General features: G+C 41.1%; 1 non-coding gene across 1 annotated transcript; it reads right to left on the bottom strand.

Moving 5' to 3' along the window:
- Positions 1-13373: 13373 nt before the first annotated feature.
- Trnas-cga (transfer RNA serine (anticodon CGA)) lies at positions 13374-13448 on the bottom strand. The gene has a single exon. It is a non-coding gene; the product is annotated as a tRNA-Ser (tRNA).
- Positions 13449-14949: the final 1501 nt, after the last annotated feature.

Genomic DNA, 14949 nt, shown 5'->3' with positions numbered 1-14949 from the left:
GAAGAGAATAGAAGCTTTCGAAATGTGGTGCTACAGAAGAATGCTGAAGATTAGATGGGTAGATCACATAACTAATGAGGAAGTATTGAATAGGATTGGGGAGAAGAGAAGTTTGTGGCACAACTTGACCAGAAGAAGGGATCGGTTGGTAGGACATGTTCTGAGGCATCAAGGGATCACCAATTTAGTATTGGAGGGCAGCGTGGAGGGTAAAAATCGTAGGGGGAGACCAAGAGATGAATACACTAAGCAGATTCAGAAGGATGTAGGTTGCAGTAGGTACTGGGAGATGAAGAAGCTTGCTCAGGATAGAGTAGCATGGAGAGCTGCATCAAACCAGTCTCAGGACTGAAGACCACAACAACAACTAGGCGACTGCCAGCGCTGTGTCCGCAGCTACACCCTACGGGTCGGAAATCGAGGTTCGGGCTATCCTGCAGACAACCTGGTATCACGAGGGTTGGTTGCAGTTACTGATCACCTCTCTAGGTGCCTATTTTTTGTAACGCTGGGCTACATATACAGTATCTTCGTTTGTGGCAATCAGTATTTTACTGCGAAATCATACAATCTAGTAACGTAGTGGTAGTTCGGCAGGGGCTTATCTATCACTGTGTGGTATTTCTTATACATACAGTCTGTTTGGTTAGAAATAGGTAGTGCTTATAGAATTTGGTATGATGTCATTCATATGACGTGACGTCATTATTTCTGCCAATGTGTTCGTTTAGAAAGTCACAAAAACAGTAATAATTGGCCCATGACGCATTGCGTTTTGCTGAGACCATCAAGACATCAACGCAACTTGATGCGTCGTTGATGCGACAAGACGCGATGACACAACGTTGCAACGTTGATGTGACATCGTGACGTTGCGAGACGCGATGTTGACGTCACATTAAGACAGTACTCACGAAAATCCTTTAAATCCGTAAAACTATTGAAAATATGGAAAAATACGGAAAACGTAATATGTGGGAAGAATGAGCGTACTTATATATCCGTGTGGGTGGACTTCTGCAGGTGCCCCTAATGATGATATACTATATTGTTTTAACAACCAGCCATAGCCTAGACATCAAGTGATGTGACTTAACGTAATCTGTTACTAACAAATAGACTCAGCCTACAACCTCTCCCACTACTGCCCAGCTGCTGAGTTTCCCAGTTATTGAAGATGGTACTGCGGAGGTGTGCGTCAAAATCTGTGATAATTAATTCGGGAACATGCTGCATGTGATTTGCTATGAGTGTGTCATGACGCCGACGGGACTTCGGGAGCAGTGGGATGGATCTTGCGTAGTTTGATAAAATACGAGAAACATGGCAATATAGATGGCGGACAAGCGTTAAGTAAGCTGTCTCTTGATTATATCTGTTCGTTTTCTAAGTGTTCTGCCATAAATGACAGTCTTTGATTTGTTCCCCACAACATTAACTATCTGATCGTTCCTATTTAAGTTATATGTAATTGAAATATCAAGGTATTCAGCTACATTGACAGCCTTTAGATTTCTGTGCTTTATGGTGTAACAGAAAATCAGCGGACTTCTTATGGTACTCATGTGGATGACTTCACACTTTTCATTATTTAGAGTCAATTGCCACTTTTCGCGCCACACGAATATCTTGTCTGAATCATTTTGCAATTGGTTTTGATCATCTGATGACTTTAAATGACAGCATCATCTCTAAACATTCTAAATGGGCTGCTCAGAATGTCTACTTAATCATTTACGTAGATCAGGGACAGCAGAGGTCTCATAACACTTCTTTGGGGAATGCCAGGTATTACATGCGTTCTACTCGAGGAATAAGATAAGTTACGTATCTGTCAAGGTATGGTCTCTGCTGGTGCCTCGAATGACGTAATATTAAATTGTTATTAACAACTAGGCTATAACTCAAATGTCGAGACTTAACGTAACTTGTCAGTAACATACAGACACACTCCGTTCTTCTCTCTATGTTGTTCAGCTGTAGAGTGAATCCCTCCTTCTCAAGTGTCCCAGTTATAAAAGATAGTCATAGGGAGGGAGAGGAGAGGGTAGTTAGTCGTCAATGGTCCAATGGAAAGTGAAGAGGAGGGGAAGGCACTGAAGACTTGGAGGAGGGGAGCGGTTGGCGGGAGAAAAAAGTAGGGGTGATCCTGCATATAACTCGCGTAAGTGTGTAACATGACACCTGATTTCCTTACTTTATCAGCAGTGCCCACGATATCTGGATCCGGCACAACTGTCCTACTTACGCATTCGAAAGCAACGTCTTGTCCACCGATTTAACTCAAAATCCCGAGAAGTTTTTATCCAGCATTCAGTCAATAAAAGAATAAATTTATCGAATCGCTCAATTGGTATACTGGCACCAGATCAGCCTACAGCAGAGCGATAATAAATTCTGTTTTGCAAAATTTTTTCACCGAAGACGGTCGTAGTACAGTTTCTTCATTCAGTCGTCTTACGAATACGAACTTGACATGTCTCTAGAAACTTTTTGTGGTAGGAAATCAGCTAAAATCACTCAGCAGAAATAAAACTACTAGATCTGATGGAAAAATGGCTCTAAGCACTATGGGACTTAACATCTAAGGTCATCAGTCCCCTAGACTTAGACCTACTTGAACCTAACTGACCTAAGGACATCACACACATCCATGCCCGAGGCAGGATTCGAACTTGCGACCGTAGCAACAGCACAGTTCCGGACTGAAGGGCCTAGAACCGCTCGGCCATAGCGGCCGGCTTCTGATGGAAATGCTTTACATGTCTAAATAGAGTATGCGACAGAATTTGCTCGTATTCTAGCAACAGATCACCGTAGGTCGCTGGAGGAACGAAGCGTTCCATATAACTGGAATAAAAGTAAAAGTCATTGCCGGTTTCAAAGAAAGGTTGTCGAACATCTGTCCACGATTGTAGGCCAGATTTGATAACGTCAATATATCGAAGGATTTTCGCTCACGTTTCATGCTCGCATACGGTTATCCCTATTGAGACTGAAAATCAACATGGATTCAGCAAAAAATGATCTTCTGAAAGCTAGCTCACTGTTTTCGTCCACGATACCCAGAGTGCAGTAAAGCAAGTAAATGCAGTAAATGTACTGACTCGATCCTTCACTTCCGGAAAGCGTTCGATAAAATTCTGCATTGCAGTGTAGTGACGAAAATACAAAAAAATACAAGGCTACGAAATGTCTAGCTTTGTGGTTGGTTTGAAGAGTTGCTAGCCAATAGAACGTAGTATCTCGTCCTCGACGAAGAGAAATCATCTGTAGTAAAAGTACGAGAGCGAACGTGCTGAAAAGCAATCACCACGAATATTTTATGTGAAAACTCTGAAGGGTTTTTAAATCAGACAGACGGTATTAACATTCTGCATCTATATTCTTCATGTCTACATATTTATTTCTGAACGTAGTCACCCTAACAATAAACACATTTCTCCTAGCGAGAGATAGTTTGCTACTGAGCCACAACATCATCAATACCTCTTCGTCACTGTCAAAGTGAAATCCTCGAACGTGTCTATTAAGATTTGGAAACATATTAAGATCGGATTGGGCCAAGTCGGGAATGTACGGAGAATAAGCCAGGACAGTGATCCCAAGGCGTCGGATTGTGCAGATGTCTCAGCGCTCGTGCGCGGTCTGATATTTTCATTTTGAAGGAGGCTGACGTTCAGAATGCGAAAGTCGATTACAGAGCCCTGTCCCTGATGCACCGACATAAAATGAGGTGACAAAAGTCATGGGTACCCATTATTATCGTGTCAGACCTCTTTTTCTCGGCGTAGTGCAGCACAGGCTCAACAAGTCGTTGGAGATCCCCTGTTGAAATATTGAACCATGCTGCCTCTACAGCCATCCATAACTACGTAAGTGTATCTGGTGCAATGACCTCTCGATTATGTCTCATACATCTTCGATGGTATTCATGTCGGGTGCTCTGGGTGGCCAAACCATTCGCTCGAATTGTTCAGAATCTTCTTCAAACCAAAAGGTAGAAACTGTGACCCGGTGAGAAGCCATCGTTCAATGGGAACATGAAGTCCATGAATGGCTCCAATGAATGGTCTCCAAGCAGCGGAACACAAGTAAATTGAGTATATGATCGGTTCAGTTGGACCAGAGGATCCAGTCCATTCCATGTAATCGCAGCCTACACCATTATGGAGCCATCACCAGCCGCACAGTGCCTTGTTGACAAATTGGGTCCATGGCTTCGAGGGGTCTCCGCCACCCTCGAACCCGAATATCAGCTCTTACTGTCTGACATCGAGACTCATCTGACCTGACCACACTTTTCCGGTCATTTAGGGTCCAACCGACATGGTCACGAGCCCAGGGGAGGCTCTGCAGGCCAAGTCTTGCTGTTAGCAAAGGCACATGTGTCGGTCATCTTTTCGTATAGGTTATTAACCGCAAATTCTTCGCACTGTCCTAACGGATCCGTTCGGCGTACGTCCCATATTGATTTCTGCGGTTATTTCACGCAATGTAGCCTGTCTGTCAGCGCTCACAACTCTACACCAACGCCGCTGCTCTCACTCGTCAAGTGAAGGCCACCGGCCTCTGCGTCGTCCGTGGTGAGAGTAATGCCTGAAATTGGTATTCTCGGCACACTCTTGACACTGTGGATCTTGTAATATTGAATTCCTTAATAATTTCCGAAATAGAATGTCCCTTGCGTCTATCTCCAAGAACTATTCCACGTTCAAAGTCTGTTAATTCCCGTCGTGAGGCCATAAACACATCGGAGGCCTTTCCACATGTATCTCATAAGTGCAAATGACGGCTCCAACAATGCACTCCCCTTCTCTACCCTGTGTACGCGATACTCCCACCATCTGTCTACGTGCATATCGCCATCCTATGAGTTTTATCACCTAAGTGTAGTTGCGTTGTACACCGCACATCCTATATGCTGTAGTTCGGAGCCCTCTAGCGACAGAAGTCTGCGGATACGTAAACATGACAAATAAATATATACAGTGTTAATGACGTTCATTTTATTTAAATAGTTTTAAGAGTTTTCGCATAAAAAATTCGGAGCCCTCTAGCGACATAAGTCTGCAGTTATGTAGACATAACAAATAAATGTGTACAGTGTTAATAACGTTTATTTTATTTAAATAGCTTTAAGAGTTTTCACATAAAAAAGCGGAAGCATTACTTTTCGGTGCGCCCTGGTATATTCATTGTACCACAATGGAATATTAAAGAAAGATTGCTGATGTTATCTGGTGGATTACTTCGGAAGCCCCATGAGTCTATCTGTGAAGGGTGATGCAAGGATAGAAAACAGTCCGGAAGCTCCGAAGGACCTGCAGTGTGTCGACATTTTGCGGAGAGGTTGGAAGTTGATTTCTAACGTAAGGAAATATGATGTACGGGGCATAAACGGTAGTAAAATCCGTTATTATTTACATAGACGATAGCCGAAGAATCACAGGAATGCTTGAAAACCTCAACCGGTACCAGGTAGTAATGATAATGGAAACAGAGAAAATAGAATGAAGAGCAAGCGCCACGGAGATACTCCATCAACTCCAGTGGGCGTTATGGTCACAGTAAGGTTTTCTGTTAAGGTACCGAGAGCATACATGCCTAGAGGCGGCAACCTACATACTGATTAATCCTAAAAATAATATAAAACTGGGAAGTGATACAACTTTTTCTTTAGTCCGTGCTTTTCACAACTGGATAAGGAACATGAGGAGGCGCGTGAGTACTTGATGTGCCCTCCGCCACACATCGTACGGTGGACTAAAGAGTATACATATAGGTGTAGATTCATTTATTTCGTAACACAGTCGCTCTTGAAAGCTGAACTATTTTCATGCTTCCAGTACCACAGTCATTTACTTCAGTCAAAATCAAAGAAGCAAAGTGTTCTATCGAGATCTGTAACAATCAGAAGCTAAGTTGTTAAGAATGGAACGGGATATTGGTTTTTTCCTTCTGAAAAGAAGTATTGTGATAACTGTTTCATGTTTAGATAAATCACGGGGCGTCCGTTATTGCCCTGAATTTATGATTTTCCCACAGGTTCCACTGTTGTCTCGCCGTGCAGTCAAAACAGCATAGTTTGTCCAAGTGAGAAGTGTAGCTCCCTCAGCCTGTTTTGTCACCCCCAGGATTCTGAAACGTTGTGGAGTGTCTCTACCTGAAATGTCCTATACTTCGCTGTGGATGTAGTTCACGTACTACTGCATGGCCGAGCTTTTATAGTTACTTTCATCCCTAGCTCTTCAAAAATGCCGTTAGCTCTGATTCGCGAGTACTTATCATCTAAATTTAACCAGTGTTTCCACTTACTACATCAAACTGAAATTGAGCCATGGATTATCTTTTACGTTAATTGCAAAAACCAAATCTGGAGAAAATCTTTAGGATATCTAGGACTTCTATGCAGGTGTGTCATTTAGTACGATGCGGATCCTAATAGGCCAAATGACGTAAATTATATTGCTAGGTGCAGATTTATTAACTACAAAGTGATAAGTCCTTACAACTGTATCACACGTTTAGAAGAAACTAAATGAAACTAGAGCAGGACAATAAAATCTTACGTAGTAGATTTACAGTAAAATCTTGGAAACTATTTTATGAGTGTGTAATTCCTACATAAATAATCTCATTTGTTTTGTATTTAAATTCATGTCGAGCAAATGTTACTGTAACCAGCGATACCGCTACGAAACACTACGTTTCTGGGAGATTTAAAAGGCTGAGAACCTTTTGGGAGAACGAATCACATATTCTGCTGGTTCTTAGGTCACGAGAGAATGCAAAAGATGTGTCCATTAAACTCTGTCCTTATAATTAGGAAAATCATTCCCCCAGAAGGGTCTAGGGCCGCATTTATTCACTTAACACACCACACATCCTTCAAAAAATATCTTGTCGGATGTACATCACTTACGCATAATGAACATACAACGAATAAAAACAGAGATCTGAGAATGGAAATAAATTATCAGTAAGAAATATATTTCATCTGTTAAGACTATCAGGGGAACATTCTCAAGTATAGGCTATAAATCTACGTGGATCTTGCTAAGCTCTTTTATGTTTTTCCCTCCAACCATCTTTCAACTTTGTACATGTCACGACTGCAGAACGAGGGACTATAGTAATTTTTGAAGATGGCGGGAAACTGAGATGCAAATTAATGCAAAATTAATTGAGACACTTTGCTTTCGCCTTACACACAGTTATACATCTCAATGCTGTCAGATTTGTCTGGAAATTTCTGAACGTTGGATAGCTACACTGTCCCGTTAAGAGTAATAGTAATTAAATTCTCAGTGAAAATAAATTTTCATCGTCGTGAAATGAAATAAAATCATGTGTAAGAAATATAATTATTTCATGTGTATATTTCACTAGATTTTATTTTCAGCTTCTAATGACGTTGAGATGCTTACCCATCCAACAACGTTTAAACTGCACACGGATGTGTAGGACTCCTGATGATTATTTTTGAAATTCTGTGGCTATGTTCTTGAAGCGACTATCAGATTATTACAATGAAGGAATTTTCCACCAGGTTGCATAGTACTGCTTAATACAGTATCGAGACCATCATTTTAATATAAGTACAATAAAATGAGTAGCATTTGATAATTTGACTTCTTTTTCCATTTAGAAATTCAGATGAGCATCAACAAGCGTCCCTTACACACTGAGTAATTAACGCATAATTTTACTTTTCGACAAATGTAAAAGACGGTGTACTGCAACTAGAGACTGAGCACCTTAAATACATAATATATTACGAAACTCAATCTGCGTTGAAATCACTATTGAATAAAATCTTGCGTAAAAATTATTGCTGCGGATGTGGTGAGTAAGCGTGTAATTCATCATCGCATTTCACCGATATATGAGCACTTTCAGAGCTTCAGACCGTCCATCTTTCTGCTCTTTGCTCTTTTGCGGCGCCGTTTGTAAAACTATTCATGTCTCTTCGTCTCTGTCACCCCCCAAGTCTCTCCTTCTCCCTCCATCCAAATTCCTCTCTCTCTATTTGTCTCTCTCTTTCCTTTCATACTTCCATCTCTCTCTTTTCTCTCTCTTTTCTCTCTCTCTCCCCAATACCAGATATTTTCTGGTAGTCACAAAGAGCGACCCTTTTCGATATGTCAGCTTTGTTTTCGTCTTACTTGAACTGTTCTCTGTTCTTATTCTCTTAATATGCGGACGCTACAAATATGCAACTATATGAAACGTACTTTTATCTCTTGTTTGAAAAATCTGTAGAAAATTATGTCACCCTGGGGAATGGATTTTAGAACGGAAATTTCAATGTCTATTCAGGAGCTGTTGACGGAGAAGTAGCAATGGTTCTCAGCAAATGTGCTACACCTAGTTGCATTAACCATAGTTCAGGATACTACGCTGTTGTTAGCAACGTTATTGTCTTTCCCTGGGCTGCATTACTCTTGAACGTGAAATTCGTGCGACTGTTACGCTATCACTTTTACATACCGTTCACTTTTAGTGTGATCGGATCACTCATTGTCAGGTTCTTCAGGCTCCATTATGTACTTGACTATTTTGACTTATCCGAAACCGTTTCATGGCGTCAATCAACGATACAAAAGTTCGGACTGGGGTAGGAAATCAGTTTAAAAGGAAGCACCCCACGATTATCCTTAAACGATATGATGAAACAACGAAAAACTGACGCATTTGTTCCGTTATACTGATTACACATTCCTTGTGCGGCTGTATTGGATTGGCACGCTTGACGAACTATTTGTCCATCACAATTCTATATATCACTATCTCCACTCCACCTTGGAAATTCAAGTGGATAACTGTATATAAGGCTCCAATTTCTACAGAATCTGCCAAGCTGCGATTGGGTGGCACAGTTGGCCACGGGGTGCATTAGAGGAAGGAACATACTGTCTTTATTTTCACGCCGACCGCAACCATCACCAGATGCAGAGGAATGGAGTAACCAGAACACTGGTTCCCAGGGCCCACAAACCGTTCGAGACGAATAGTTACACCAGGGGAGTGAGACACCTAAATATTGTTTTCCAGCGGAAAGCCGACGAAGGACAACAGCTTGAGTAAGTAGCTCGCCCAAAAATAACTGTACAATCAAAGAAACCTGAAGCTTTACGTTCCTTTCATATTATGCTGAACTGATGGGAAAAATCAAGATTTTCGGTTGTTTTTTGGTAACATAAAGTAACACAGTAACAACGTTCTCAAAGGTGCCCTTGGACTAAAAAAGTCAGACGTAAAATTAGTTAACTAGTTAGTTACATGTTCTGTAGATCCTTTGAACGAGTCTTTTATCTAAATGTTGTGGAATTAGTCAGTTTACGGGATGTGTATACAATATTAGTGTTAACTTTAATGAACACATTATTACTTTTAGAACTACTCATGTAACTAAACTTTTTTTAGTTACTAACTGTTTTTAAGTAGAAACGCGTCAATGGAACAGAAAGAGATGTCGAGAAGAAATGATTTTAAACTAGATTTAAAACTAGCTTCGCTTCCTGTGAGACATTTTATGTTACTGGGAAAATGATTGAAAATTTTTCTTGCTGCATATTCAGCTTCTTTCTTAGCCACTGACAGCCTTAACAATAGGTAATACAGATCTTTTTCCTCTAGTATTGAAGGTATGGATATCACTGTTCTTCTAAGATTGTGAGGAATTATTTCTGACGAATTTCATTATTGAATATATATACTGTGGGCACAGTTAAGATGCCTAGCTCGATGAAGAGACACACACATGACGTCCGTGGGTGAACACCACATATTATTCTTAAATCAGATCCCACGCTTTTGTGGCGTGACGGAAACAAGGCACACGGTGCTCGCAACGGAAAATCACTACCGATAATCTCAGTCGTGTACGGGGCATCTAATGCCTAATAACTTTCGCAGCAGAATCTCCCTTAGGGTTATATGATATGAACTGGTACTTCACCAAGATTCTGGGCGTTACTTCAACTTACTGGGGCTCTGTCATCGAATTATCAACTATGATGCAAGTAATGGGCAAGTTAAACGGCCCAGATACTTCTTACGACCTTAACAGTGTCAGAGAATCCTCCGTCGCTTTAATTACATGGCGGGAAGAGATAACCCTGTAACAACAATGAACTTGTTGCTGTTGAAGTTAGACACGTCCCTCTAACAAAGTATTTGACTGTGCTATTCCCTTATTACGAGCCTTACTTTTCTTGTGTACATGGTTGGAGATTTAGCGAATTACAAAAACTTTACCTCATCAAAGTTTTAGTAGTATTGAGGAAAGAGCACTTCGGAGGACCAATTTTTGTGAATATTTACCAATCATGCTAAATTTTATTTCTAAACCGAACTATAAAAACTTTCATGAGTGATTTCGGTCTTTTAACAACAAGGTATTTTTCTGAAAGTTTATGTAAGCATGCAGAATTGTATCCGACAGAAATTTTCGTTTGCTGGCAACTGCAGCGTCTGAGATGCTAAACTCAATTAATGTAGTCAACGAAAAATCAATCTTTTGAGCATTGAGGAGTTCAGTGAAAGACGAGGAGATATAACAATCGGAAATCTCCGTGGAATGCTCGCCTGATTTAGCAAGTCAGAGCTGACGCCGTACCGTTTAACACGGAGGCAATTTGGGAGAGTGCGCCGAAGCATCAGGAAGCTCGGTAAACTCATTATCTCCGTTTGCTTAGCCCGCCGCAGTGCCACGACACTAATTAAAATTCAGGACAATTATCTTATAATAGTGCTCTGTGTATGTATACACCCTGCTAATCGTCCTCGCTTGACATCTATCTCGTGTGCCTACCAACCAGCAACAATACGAGGTAAAATCAATTCCTTACATTTTCTGAGCTAAATATCACTGCACCTACGAAAAGCTGTTTCCTCATCTTGGTACTCTAACTGCCGAATAATACACCCGCAGTGTCTCCACAATGTGTCGAGTTCTATAATTACGAATTATTGGATGGATTAATTCAAAGTTTTTCTTGAATTATTCAAGGTTTTCGGTTAGGGAAAACTGTCTGTAAGCTACGTGCTGAAGCATCGGCAGATATTTGTACAGGTCTAGATAACGTCTTACATTCCTTTGACCTTAAACAATTGTTGATATTAGTAACACAACGCAATGACGATGTGACCTAAACGATATGTACGAACTGATACATTAATATTGACACATTAATACAATAATAGGAAGTGAGAGTTTTAACGTAAATTTTCACGCGAATTGACAGAGATTAACTGCAACTAACAGGCCCTTCGTACTCCTGGAGAGATAGCGAAAGTACGAGGGTAATCCCAAAAGTAAGGTTTCCTATGTTTTTATAAGTACATAGACCTATTTATTTCTACAATGGTTTACATCAGTTTACAGCTTGAACATTTGGCTATTTATTGACATAATCACCATTTCTTTCGATGCATTTTTGTAGACGCTGTGGCAGTTTTTGTATGCCCATGTCATACCAGCTCGCAGCCATGCTGTTCAGATGGCGTGATTGTTGCTTGGTCTCAGGTGTAAAGTGGTATGCCCAGGTTTCGTCACCGTGACAATTGAGTCCAGAAAGTTGTCCTGTTCGGCTGCAAGGCGGTGAAGAAATACGCGGGAAGCATCAATTTGTTTCCGCATGTGGTCTTCAGTCAGCATGCGTGGCACTCATCTTGCGCACACCTTCCGATAGTTCAGGGTGTGTTCGTTAAAATTCTGTGAGCGGTGCTTCGGGAAACCTCAGGAACCAACGTGCAGAGATCACCCAGGGTGATCCGCCGATCTTTAAGCATGCTTTGCTCAACTTTCAACACTGTCTGCTCAGAAATTGACGGTCTCCCGCTCCTTTGTTCGTCGTGAATTTCGGTCCGACCAGCTGCAAACTCTCTACAGCAGTTACGAACATTTTTGACATCCTTACTCGACTCACCATACACTTCCGTCAATTGGCGATGGATTTCAGTCGGCGCAGTGCCCTTTTCGTTCAAAGACCGAATAACTGCGTGAATTTCGCACTAGGCGGTAACATCCATCGGGAGCTCCATTCTCAACGGCTGCCAAGCCAAGACTGAGCGCGACAGCGCGGCGTGCGCATGTTTACACACAGCGCGCGAAGCACTCTTCATAACAGTGAGACCAACTGCCACACAGACAGAGTTCTGTACTTATATAAACATAGGAGACCTTACTTTTGGAATTACCCTCATAATAGGAAACGTTGGTTCAAAGTGTTGGCTTGTTCGCTATATGTACCTACAGATTTTACTTGTGTTTCACCTTACTATACAAATCAGGCGATGGAGATAACATCAATCGTTATGTGGCTACACTTGAAGAATTTAAGATTTCTGTATGAAACGAAAGATTGAGAACTTCTGTACTAATAGTGTAAGAGTGTTGTACCAAACATCTTGTAACTTTAATACCCCTATAGGATGTGTAAGCTGCGTACTTTAAAACACGTATCTGGTAGTTTCCAAACTTTTAGTCCTTTTTTTTATCGAGGAACCATGACATAATCTTCAGTGGTGGCTGTTTGGAATTTCATATTTGTTTCGGACCTAATATATTTTCAGCCAAATTCTTTGTTTTGGAGTTGAGTTTCGTGTAAATAGGCGGAACAGAATATAAATGTGCCCCCGAGACGTTTATTTGGTATCCTTCCAGTTTGCCCTATGCAGGGGCTGTTACACATGATGTAACGAATGGTGTGACCACTAGATGTTTTTAGCTGCTGCAAAACTTACACTAGAAAGATGGCATAAGTTCACTCACGGAAATACAATAAAGATGTACGAAGAGTATTAATTTACCATAGTTCACAAATAAATAACAAAAGAACCATTAAATGAACCATTGAATGAAAGTCTAAAATGGCCGAAAAAATTAGTAAGCGATGTATGTTTCTGTGACACTGTTTTCATGTCCTGATTTACAGGTAAAAAGAGAAGTTTCGTACAACAAAATTGAAAAACGCCTTCTGTATATAATGCTTCACACTAGTATTGTTGTATTACAATCGCTTGATGAGAAATTGATCCCAGAAATGTTAAGATACACTCTTATTTTTAATATCTCTGTAGTGCACACTTAACTTTTCGTCTCTTAACTGGACACAAGCAACCTTCAATAAAAGATAAAGGTCAAACAGGGAAACATCGTCTTCTAGCCAATGTACTCGTGAAGTATTAGACATTTCAGAAAGAATATGACAACGGAAGTAAATAGTTATAAAAGTAATTGATATGTTTCTTCAAAAGCCCTATGCTTTCAACTCTTTCCTATGCCCTAAAGTACCTCAACTTACCACAATTTACAGTGCACAAATACTATAATGACACGAAACTTCCTGGCAGATTAAAAATGTGTGCCCGACCGAGACTCGAACTCGGGACCTTTGCCTTTCGCGGGCAACTGCTCTACCAACTGAGCTACCGAAGCACGACTCATGCCCGGTCCTCACAGCTTTACTTCTGCCAAATCTCATTCTGGAAACATCCCCCAGGCTGTGGCTAAGCCATGTCTCTGCTATATCCTTTCTTTCAGGAGTGCTAGTTCTGCAAGGTTCGCAGGAGAGCTTCTGTAAAGTTTGGAAGGTAGGAGACGAGATACTGGCAGAAGTAAAGCTGTGAGTACCGGGCGTGAGTCGTGCTTCGGTAGCTCAGTTGGTAGAGCACTTGCCCGCGAAAGGCAAATGTCCCGAGTTCGAGTCTCGGTCGGGCACACAGTTTTAAACTGCCAGGAAGTTTCATATCAGCGCACACTCCGCTGCAGAGTGAAAATCTCATACTATAATAACAGTTGGAAACATGGAGGAATCCCCCCCGCATTGACTAATGTCAGTACACGCTGGTAAGATTATAACGCAAACTTCGTTAGTCTCATTTGGCCTCTTCGCTTCACTGTACCGCTAACATGGGTGGCCGAGATTTTTCAAGTAGTGGATGATTATTTAAGATGAATAGGATGCCTAACACATCTGCCATCGATTTACATGCTTAGCGATGTCCGGACTTACTGATAGGGTAGAACTATGTTAGATTGGTGTGAGGAACACTTGAAACATATAATGATCCTCATGTCATCTGACAGTTAATCTGACCTACTTCCTGTTGCCCATATGTTGGACACGGTCAAGGGTAATGTGTGAGCATTTAACACGGCATTGATCAGTATCAGTGCTAGACGTCGATTAAGCGGCCATGATGCGGAATACCTCCCAACTCTATCGGTGGTTCCTGCAATCCTGGCATTCAGCAAGTTGCATGCGGTGATACACGTTAGTAGGTAGATGTATTTACAAAAAACCTGACAGACTACCTCTTTGACTCTCTGAGACTCTTCGGAGGTGATATAATATTGTATACGTATTGGTCATGTCGTACGAAATTTTAAATTAATAATGAAAAACTTCAGATGATCAATGCTTGGAGACAAAAGTAGCTACTCCAGAGTCACATAAAGTGTATAACATAAACTTCCACGAATATCTGTCTAGGGTTGCTTGGGATGAAAGAATCGGATGTATTTAGCTGTGCAACAGACGTATACCAGACTGAAATTTATCGAAGGAGATCACTTAATAGCAATCCTTCCACCAGTTTTTGAATTTTCTTCGTTGGTCTGGCAACCTCATGGAGCTGTATTAAAGAATGAGATGTTAAAAACGCGAAGTAGAGCTGCGAACTTCACTATGGGTTAATTTTGTCAACGAGAGACTTACGCGTTAACAAACTTCCAATGCGAGACGGTTTGTGGGATGCGTCGATCATCGTGCTGAGTCGAATTTCATTATAACGATAGTTAGTGTCACAGTACGAAACAAGAAGCACTGTGTAGTACCTGCAGCAAATGATGACCCTAGAACGACCAAGGTGAAAATATTAGAGAAAGTAAGGCGTATATACCGATAATTCTTTCCGTTCACCATTGACCAATGGAAC

This window comes from Schistocerca cancellata, chromosome 4 (assembly GCF_023864275.1).
Source record: "Schistocerca cancellata isolate TAMUIC-IGC-003103 chromosome 4, iqSchCanc2.1, whole genome shotgun sequence".
Lineage (NCBI taxonomy): Eukaryota > Metazoa > Arthropoda > Insecta > Orthoptera > Acrididae > Schistocerca > Schistocerca cancellata.
Note: the sequence above shows the minus strand (reverse complement) of the source record. Positions and strands in the feature narration are given on the sequence as shown.